This window comes from Otolemur garnettii, unplaced genomic scaffold, assembly GCF_000181295.1.
Source record: "Otolemur garnettii isolate 467f Iridium unplaced genomic scaffold, OtoGar3 scaffold00010, whole genome shotgun sequence".
In the NCBI taxonomy this organism is placed as follows: Eukaryota; Metazoa; Chordata; class Mammalia; order Primates; family Galagidae; genus Otolemur; species Otolemur garnettii.
Window position 1 is genome coordinate 23,226,270 of NW_003852405.1, and position 8,467 is coordinate 23,234,736.

The 8,467-nt window shown below is 42.3% G+C and overlaps 1 non-coding gene across 1 annotated transcript; it reads right to left on the reverse strand.

The window, feature by feature from the left end:
- Positions 1-1,441: 1,441 nt before the first annotated feature.
- On the reverse strand, positions 1,442-1,581 carry LOC111723338. The gene has a single exon (XR_002771903.1). It is a non-coding gene; the product is annotated as a U4 spliceosomal RNA (small nuclear RNA).
- Between the last annotated feature and the right edge of the window lie 6,886 nt (positions 1,582-8,467).

Genomic DNA, 8,467 nt, shown 5'->3' on the forward strand with positions numbered 1-8,467 from the left:
CCCGGGTCCTAGCAGAGGGCGCCGTGGGGTCGGGCGCTCCCGCGTCTTCGCCCTCCGCAGGCTGCGTGCCGAGCCCGCAAGTCTCCTTTTCCGCTCCAGGGAAGTGGTGGACTGAGGCCCGACCAGCGCGGATGCCAAGCAGCTCGCGGATGCAGAAGCGCTGCCCTCGCGGCCCGCTGCACATACTGGCGCGCTCAGCCTGCCGTGGGTGCGGCCCAGGCGGGATCCGAGCCGCGCAGGCGGCCTTGAACCCCGTTCCGTCTGCTCTTGCGCCCCATCCTCTGTCCCAGGAGTTCCACCCTAGCCGGTAGGCGGCCCTGGTCACCCAATGCGGGCCCAGGGGAGCGTCTCATGAAACTCCTTTATACCCGACAGTGATTGCATGGGTATTGCAATTTAAAAGAAAATCATAGAATACTTACAGAGTAATTTATAGGAGTGAAAAATCCCAATAATGTGTATTCGTGTTAAAAATCAGTCTCCCTTCTCCACCCTCCTACCAACTCCCCATCGATAACGATGGACAAGTAATAGGATCCAAACGCATTGGTGTACGTATAATGAAGATAATTTACTGGGCAGGGGTGCAGGTTTGTTCATCTCTTCTTCCCTCCTTAGAAGAATATCAATCCAAATGTCAACAGCGGTAATTTCTAAGTAATTTCTAAGGTAAAATTATGAATGATTCTTGCTTTCTGAATGTTCTACAGTAAAAATGTGTGTTTGGGATGGAGACAGGATTTACTATTTTTAAATCCCATCTGCTCTTCAGGCCGTCCTCACTTCCACCTAAACTCTGGCAGCGCTGAGCCTCTGTGCCCTGCAGAGAGATGCATCACCCCGTACCTTCCCCACGCTGCACTTTGGGTCCCCTGGGAAAGGAACTGGAAGTTTGTATCTTGGTGAGTAATGGTTACAATACGCTTGGGTACTGCGCGTATTTCTACCAGCTCCAGGTGCAGATTAATCAGAAAGCCTTCCCTGCTGATTTAAGGGAAATAACAAAACAAACAAGACGATGATGCTATCAAGATTTCAGGGATTAAAAACCTACACGAAGGGGGTTTTCTTTTTCATTTTTTATTCTTGAAAAGCAATTTTGCATTTTTTCTTTGATTTTGGAGGCCAGAAAACCCAAGTTCTGATTAAATTTGGGTTCCATTAAAACTTGGTCCAACCACCCTAGAATCATTTTTGTCTTTGAGAGTCAATATAGAAATTACATGTCGCTTCCTTTCCTTCTCAGTAGAAAAGGGTTGATGCTCTATACTTAGCACAGGGCTCTCCAAACTCAGGTGTGCACTGGGATGTTTGTGGGAAGCAGGTGTGCAAAGCAGCCCTGCCCTGCTGCCCTCCAGGGATGGTGTGGTTTGACATTTGCACATGAAAATGATTTATTTAAATACATATTTTTTTACTTTTTAATTTTTTAAAAATTCAGTCTCCGTAGACACCGTCAAAAATTGCCAATGCTGACTATATTTGCAAGGCGTCATGGCGGGGTATTGGGAAAAGTTCAATTAGCAATGATCACGCCTTGCATAAACCTCATTGGCTACAATATTGCCTCTGTGCAAAGCTAAATGCATATTTTTTAAATCACAATTTTAAAAGTAAATTAAAATGTTGGACATTTTGAAAGCCAATGGAGGAAATAAACAAGAGCCCTGTGTAAGCCTGTCTTTCCCTGTGGATCAACTATTTCTAACAAATTCCTTTTGAGGACCTACTTCACGAGCCAGGGTGATTAGCAACAGAGCCAGACTGTGGAGAACCTGATTTGCTCATCTGTTACGAATTTGCCAGAAAACCCAGTTAGTTTCCAAGCTTGTGGGAAATGCATTACTCCAGGGATTCTCTGACTTACACATCTCACCAACAAGCGAAACAACAAAACAACTTTAGGAATTGGCAATAGTGTACTAACTTTTAACTTTGCCAGGTAAGTTCATTAAGAAAAGAAACTGTTATCTACTGGCACTGCTCCTTTTGCAAAAGAAAGACACACATTGACAACAAAAAGGACGTGATCTCAGAACAAAGGACGATCTTCAAAAATAATTGTCACCTTATACTTTGCCATATTTTCCTTAAATTTCATTTTTCCCCAGTGAAAATGTTGATACTAACTTGCACTTTGCTCGTGTGCCTGACTTAGTTACTAGGCTTCATGACTGTAACTGAATCTTTGTAAATTGATGAGACTAGTTTTATATTTGAGGACTAGGATGCTGAATATCGATGAACAATGCCCAGTACCTAGAGGTGACAATTGTTAGATATTTGGCTGAATTTGTCCCAATCATAGAATCCTGTGCTAAACCTGCACCCAAACTTCCTAATTTAGATAAGTATGCTATCATTTATTTTAACTTTAGATTCTTGTTTTGTTTCTGTTAGGTTTGAATTTACATACTTTTCTAGAAAATTGAAGTTCTTTTTACTTGTGTTTGTGTTTTTATCAGTTGATGGCACTCTGCTAGTGACCACCCAAAGAGGCTCATGCCTATAATCCTAGCATTCTGGGAGGCTGAGGCTGGAGGCTCCCTTGGGCTCAGGAGTACAGGATTAACTGAGCAATAGCGAGACTCTTTCTCTATTAAAAATAGAAAAAAATTAGCCGGGCATTGTGGAGAGTGCCTGTAGTCCCAGCTACTTGGGAGGCTGATGCAGGAGGATCACTTGAACCCAAGAGTTTGATGTTGCTATAAGCTAGGCGGACACCATGGCACTCTAGCCTGGGCAACAGAATGAGACTCTGTCTCAAAAAACAAACAAACAAAAAAAGAAAAAACAAAGAATTAAGCATTTTGATATCATATGGTTTGGCCTTTTCCAAATCATAACCTTTGACTTTTAAGAAAACAATGCTTTGAAGGTAGATTGTACCAGCCAACAATGGAAAGTGAGGGGGAGGGGACAGTTAAGAATGAGTTGAAATGAAAAGGTACTACATACAAATACAAATTTTTAAATCCTTTTCTAGAATTAAAGCAAATACTGCAACCCCAAATCAAATTCCCTTTTCTTGAAAGCAATCATGAGGGCATCAAATCTTCTAGATGTTGAAAGCAGTTTGTAGAGAGCTCCCCCGATCCGTCAATGCCCACAGTGCACATCTCAACCAGCTGACCTTGTCTCTCCCCCAGACCTGGTGGAATAATTCCAAGGCACTTCCATGGAGATGAGGGCGGCAAGAGTTTTTCTTTCTTTCTTTCTTTCTTTTTTTCAGGGCACAGGCTCTACTGCATTACAGAATAGAAAAGGAAACTTCAACCTTAATTATGACTTTCTTTCTAAACTCAAAATCACTTGGTATTTAAAGCATTTCAACCAGGAAAAGAAAAAGTCCTTAGCAGTTTTACCTTATCTAGAAATGGAAAGATTTGACTAAAGACCTGGATGTCTGTAAAGGGATATTTTTGCAGCCTTAGATGTCTTTTTTTTTTTTTTTTTTTGAGACAGAGTCTCATTATGTCACCCTCGGTAGAGTGCCGTAGCGTCACAGCTCACAGCAACCTTAAACTGTTGGGCTTAAGGGATTCTCTTGCCTCAACCTCCTGAATAGCTGGGACTACAGGCACCTGCCACAACACTGGGCTATTTTGTTGTTGTTTTTGTTGTTCTTGCAGTTTGGCTGGGGCCCGATTTGAACCTGCCACCTTTGGTATATGGGGCTGGCGCCCTTACTCACTGAGCCACAGGCACCACCCCACCTCAGATGTCTTGAACTACAATTTCCAAAGAGTCTTCCATCAGAATGGACTTGGCAGAAGACTCACACAACACTGGCACTTTCCCAGGCTTCATGCCATGACTCAGTTCCCTTATTCTTTGGTCAAGACTCTCAAACTCATGGCTACAGCTGTCACTCAGATCTACACAGTTGCTGACCTGGCATCTCCAGTCCTAACTTCTCTTCAGTGCTGAATATCTTCCACCCAACAAGTTCCTTAAATTCAGCATATCCCAAATCAAACTAACCCAATTCTGTCCGCCACTGACAGCCTCCTTCACCCTCTGTATTTATTTTGGTTAGCGACACTGTCACTTACCAAATTGCTCAAGCTGAAAACCCTGGCGTCATCCCAAGCTCCAGGGATGTTGCCGCCTACTGGTCACTAAGGTCTGTCCCCTCCGACCCTAACTTGTCTCATCCTTCCAGTCTCTTTCCTCCGTCGCATTGTCACATCTCTTCTTACCTGGACTATGGCGACTGCTTTCTTTCCTTTTTTATTTTTAAAAATTTTGTTTATAACCGACACCTAATAAGTATGTATGTTTATGGGGTATGATGGGACATTTCAATGCATGTATACATTGCATACTGATCAAGTCAGGGTAGTTAGCATGTCCATCACTTCAAAACTTTCTCCTATCTTTGTGGTGATAAACTCAAGATCCTCTTTCTGGCCATCTTGAAATACACCTTGTCTTAGCTATCGTCTCCCTACTGGGTAGTAGAATGCCGGGACTTTTTTCTGTCTAACTGTAACTTTGTACTTGTTGGCCAGCTTGTCCCTATCTTCTCTCCCATCTCCCCTTCTGAATCCCTGAGAACCACTGTTCTACTCCTTCCTTCTATGAGATCGACTTTTTAAAATTCCATGTCAGTAAGATCATGCAGTATTTGTCTTTCTGTGTCTGGCTTAGCCTCTTAAATCTAATGTCCTCTGGGTTCCTCCAGATTGTCACAAATGACAAGATTTCATCATCTGGTATATACCACATTTTCTTTATCCGTCCATCCACTGATGGACATTTAGGGTGACTTAGTAGCTTTACCACTGTGTCTACTACTGCAAGAAACATGGGACTGGCGATATCTCTTCAACATGCTGATTTTGGTGCCCTTGGATGTTACCCAGTGGTGGAATGGCTGGGTGATATGGTAGTCCAGTTTTAACTTTCAGAGGAAACTCCATGCGGTTTTCCATAATGGCCGTACTAATTTATATTGCTACCAATAGTATATAAGTAAGAATTCCCTTTCTCCACATCCTCACCAGCCTTTTCTTTTTTGGTCTTTTGGGTAATGGCCATCCTAGCGAGGGTAAGGTGATGTCTCGTTGTGGTTTTGACTTGCACTTCCCTGATGATTAATGATGGTGAGCATTTTATGATACAGCCGCTGTGTCCATTTGTACACCTTCTTTTGAGAAATGTCTAAGTCTCTTGCCCATTTTTGACTGGGATTTTAACATTTATTTATTTTTATTTTTATTTTTTATTTTTGCTATTGAGTTGTTTGAGTTCCTTACACATCCTAGATCTTAACCCACTGTTGGATGCATAGTTTGCAAATATTTTTTCCCCATTCGCACTCTGCCGATGGTTTCCTTTACTTTGATGTAATTGCATTTATCTATTTCTGCTTGTGTTGCCTATGTGTTTAAAATCCTAGCCATAAAGTCTTTGCCTAGATCAATGCCCTGGAGCATTATCTCTTTGCTTTCTTCTAGTATATTTTATTTTACTTATTTTCAATTTATTTATTTATCTTTTTGTTTAGCCTGAGAAGGTGGCGGATGCTCTCTGCTGGCACGTGTAGCTGTGTACTTTCAGGTCTAACACTTCAGTCTCTGATCCATTGAGTTTATTTTCGTATAGGATGAGAGACAGGGGCCTACTGTTATTCTTCTGCAGGTGGTTATCCGGTTTTTCCTCCACCATTCATTAAACAGATGGTCATTTGGGGGCAAATGCTTTCTATCTGGTCTCTGAGTAATACTTACGCTCATAGACCCATCCATATAGGGGTCAGGGAGAGTGTTACAAAACACAGCTCATAGCTCTCTGCTGCTTAAATCGACCTGAAGATTCTTCATTGCCAGTAGAATAAAGTCTAAATGCCTCATCATGTGATATCAAGTCCTCCCTGACTGGCTCCCGTCATCCCACTTCCCCCTGACACTCTCTGCCAAACTTCCTGTGGGAGAGAGTACCTATAATCCCGCCCTTTACATTCCTTCTTCCTGATCAAAATGATAACAACTGGTGATTACATCATCTCTCTTGCAGCTAGACAGGGCCAGTGACAAAGTTCTGGACAAGTGAAGTATCATCAGGGAATTTCCAAGGACTTTCCCGGTAGGGAACTGGCACTTGTCCTTTACTGCCTGTCTTTTGCTTCTTTCTCCATCCTGTGGCTTGGAATGTAGGTGTGACGGTCACCATCTTGAACCATGAAGAGGAGGATCACTCCCAAGAGAAGGAGAAGCAGCAACTTGCCCTAGAGCAGAACAGCCTGACCGCCCACTCTGGAATTTTCTGTGAGATCACGCCATTGTTATTCCGGAGCTCGCTCTCTTGCCGCAGGACCTGCTCCTAAGGGACACAGAATTTGGTACCAGTTACGTAATGCTGCAGGTCATTTCATGCTGATCTTTCTCTTTCTTTATGGTCTTCTTCCCACTCTTACCGCAAAGTTTTATTATCACAGTCATTTGGCCTACCCACATTTTGATTTCCATGGACACTTTTTCTTCCAGGTGATGAGTAATCATTTGGATAACAATTCTGCTGTTGCTTATGCTGCAGAATATTAAGCCTTGCCAAGTACATCTGACTGGCAGAATCACACCCAGAACCATAGCCTCAGGCACTCTGGAAACTGGGGCTTCATTTCCAGCTCTGCAGCCCAGGCACGCACACTGGGAACAATGTGGAGCGAGGCAATCCAGAGCACCTGGCGAAAGCTCCTCAGCCCAGCCTCGGGGGACAGCCCGTTCCTTCACAGGCTTGTTAAGACTCTGTCTCTACAAAAAAAAAAAAAAAAAAAAAAAAAAGACTTTATGTCTTTTTTCTTTTTTGCCTTTTCCTCTGCCCTGAGTCTTGTTTCTCTCCCTCACCTCTCTGCTTTGTGACTTGATGCTCCTCTCTCCAATTCCAAATGTGTTATGGTTTACGAACCCCAGCACACAGTAGGCATCCCATAAATGTTGAATGATTTCTGAATAAATGATGTGTGAATTGTGCGAGTTGCTGGCCCTTCCTTATAAACTGAGCCTAAATCTTACCTTCTTTGCAGTCTGTAGCGAGGATTAAATGAAAGAGAATAAATTGCTTAGCACATTGTCGGATCAACAAATATTCATTTCTTTCTCTTCTGCACCTAAACAGACCTGACGCTCAATATATAACTCTTTAATGTTCTTCCTGTCATGCGATCACTTAACCTGCTAGAAATAAATAGTGGAGCTATCACTTCTGATTTTCATAAGCAGAAATGTGGAGATCGGCTCTATCAGGTCCCCAAAGCATTTAGCAAGATGCCAGAGCAACGAAAAATGAAAAACACTGAACTTCAAGTATGGGCTATGTAATCTTTGATTACACTGGGGATGGACAGTCAGGTGGTACCACAGAAAGAATGATATTTAGTTTCATTTATCCACTTTTAAAAATAGATGGTGGAAATCTTACAACATTTAGGTGAGAATAGCCAGCACAGAGTTTGTAACAATGTTGTATACAAGAATCTAGAATTAGTCCTTTTCACACATGTAGCTTTGAGACCTTAGGTAATACCTGAAAGCAGTTTGGAGCTAGGATTCAATATAGGTGACGCTAGATTAATGTTATGTTGCTTGATCATGATTCTTTAATGAACTATGATGAAAATAAATTAACAGAATTCTACACATGAACTAGTATTGGCCACGGAGTGCTGTATTAGTAGCAGGAATTTGGGACACGTTTAATTTTTTTCTGGAAGTTAAGCTTCACAGTGATGAACTCAACTGTGTGAAAACAAGTTTGTTCTCTCTGATTGATTCCCACCAATAGCCTCGGTGAGTCAACAGAGGGAACAGTTCCTCATTAGGCGCGTATGACAATTATAATGTACTAGGGCAATCGGCTGTTCTTTCAGATTTAAAATGAAAGTTCAAATTCAAGTGGACAAAATATGCTTTCTAGCTAATTCTCTGAAATGCCACTCTGCTCCAGAGGACACCCCGTTTCTAGGAGGATAAATTATGCTGTGTTTTTTGGAAATCTTGAGGTTACAATGCTGCAAAAAGGTTATGATTTGAAAATTCCTTGAAGTAAGAAGAGAGTGCAGCCACAGAGCCGTGCTGACCAGTCTTCACACTGCACCAAGGTCTTTCAAATGCCCCTGTGACTATGTTAAAAGACTCTGTCAGGTGAGTGCCTTACTGAGAGCCATATACTTTATGTCCCCCACATTCTTCTGACCTACCAGCCCTATTAGAAAGGGAAATGAGCGGCCCTCCCACCTGCCATGAACTGTAGCCATGAATCCCCATTAGTTTTGAGTGATTATCTTTCTGAAATCACGAGTTTCAAAACTTATTCCCCAATTTTGTCATGGATGGAGGTTCTGCCAGATCTCCCAGACTCTATAAAAACTCTTTAGTTTTTTTTTAAAACTAAAAAATACTCGTGACTTTCGCTGCCTCTGGCACACCTTTTGCTCCCATGATTCCCAGTTCTGTTGTCTTTT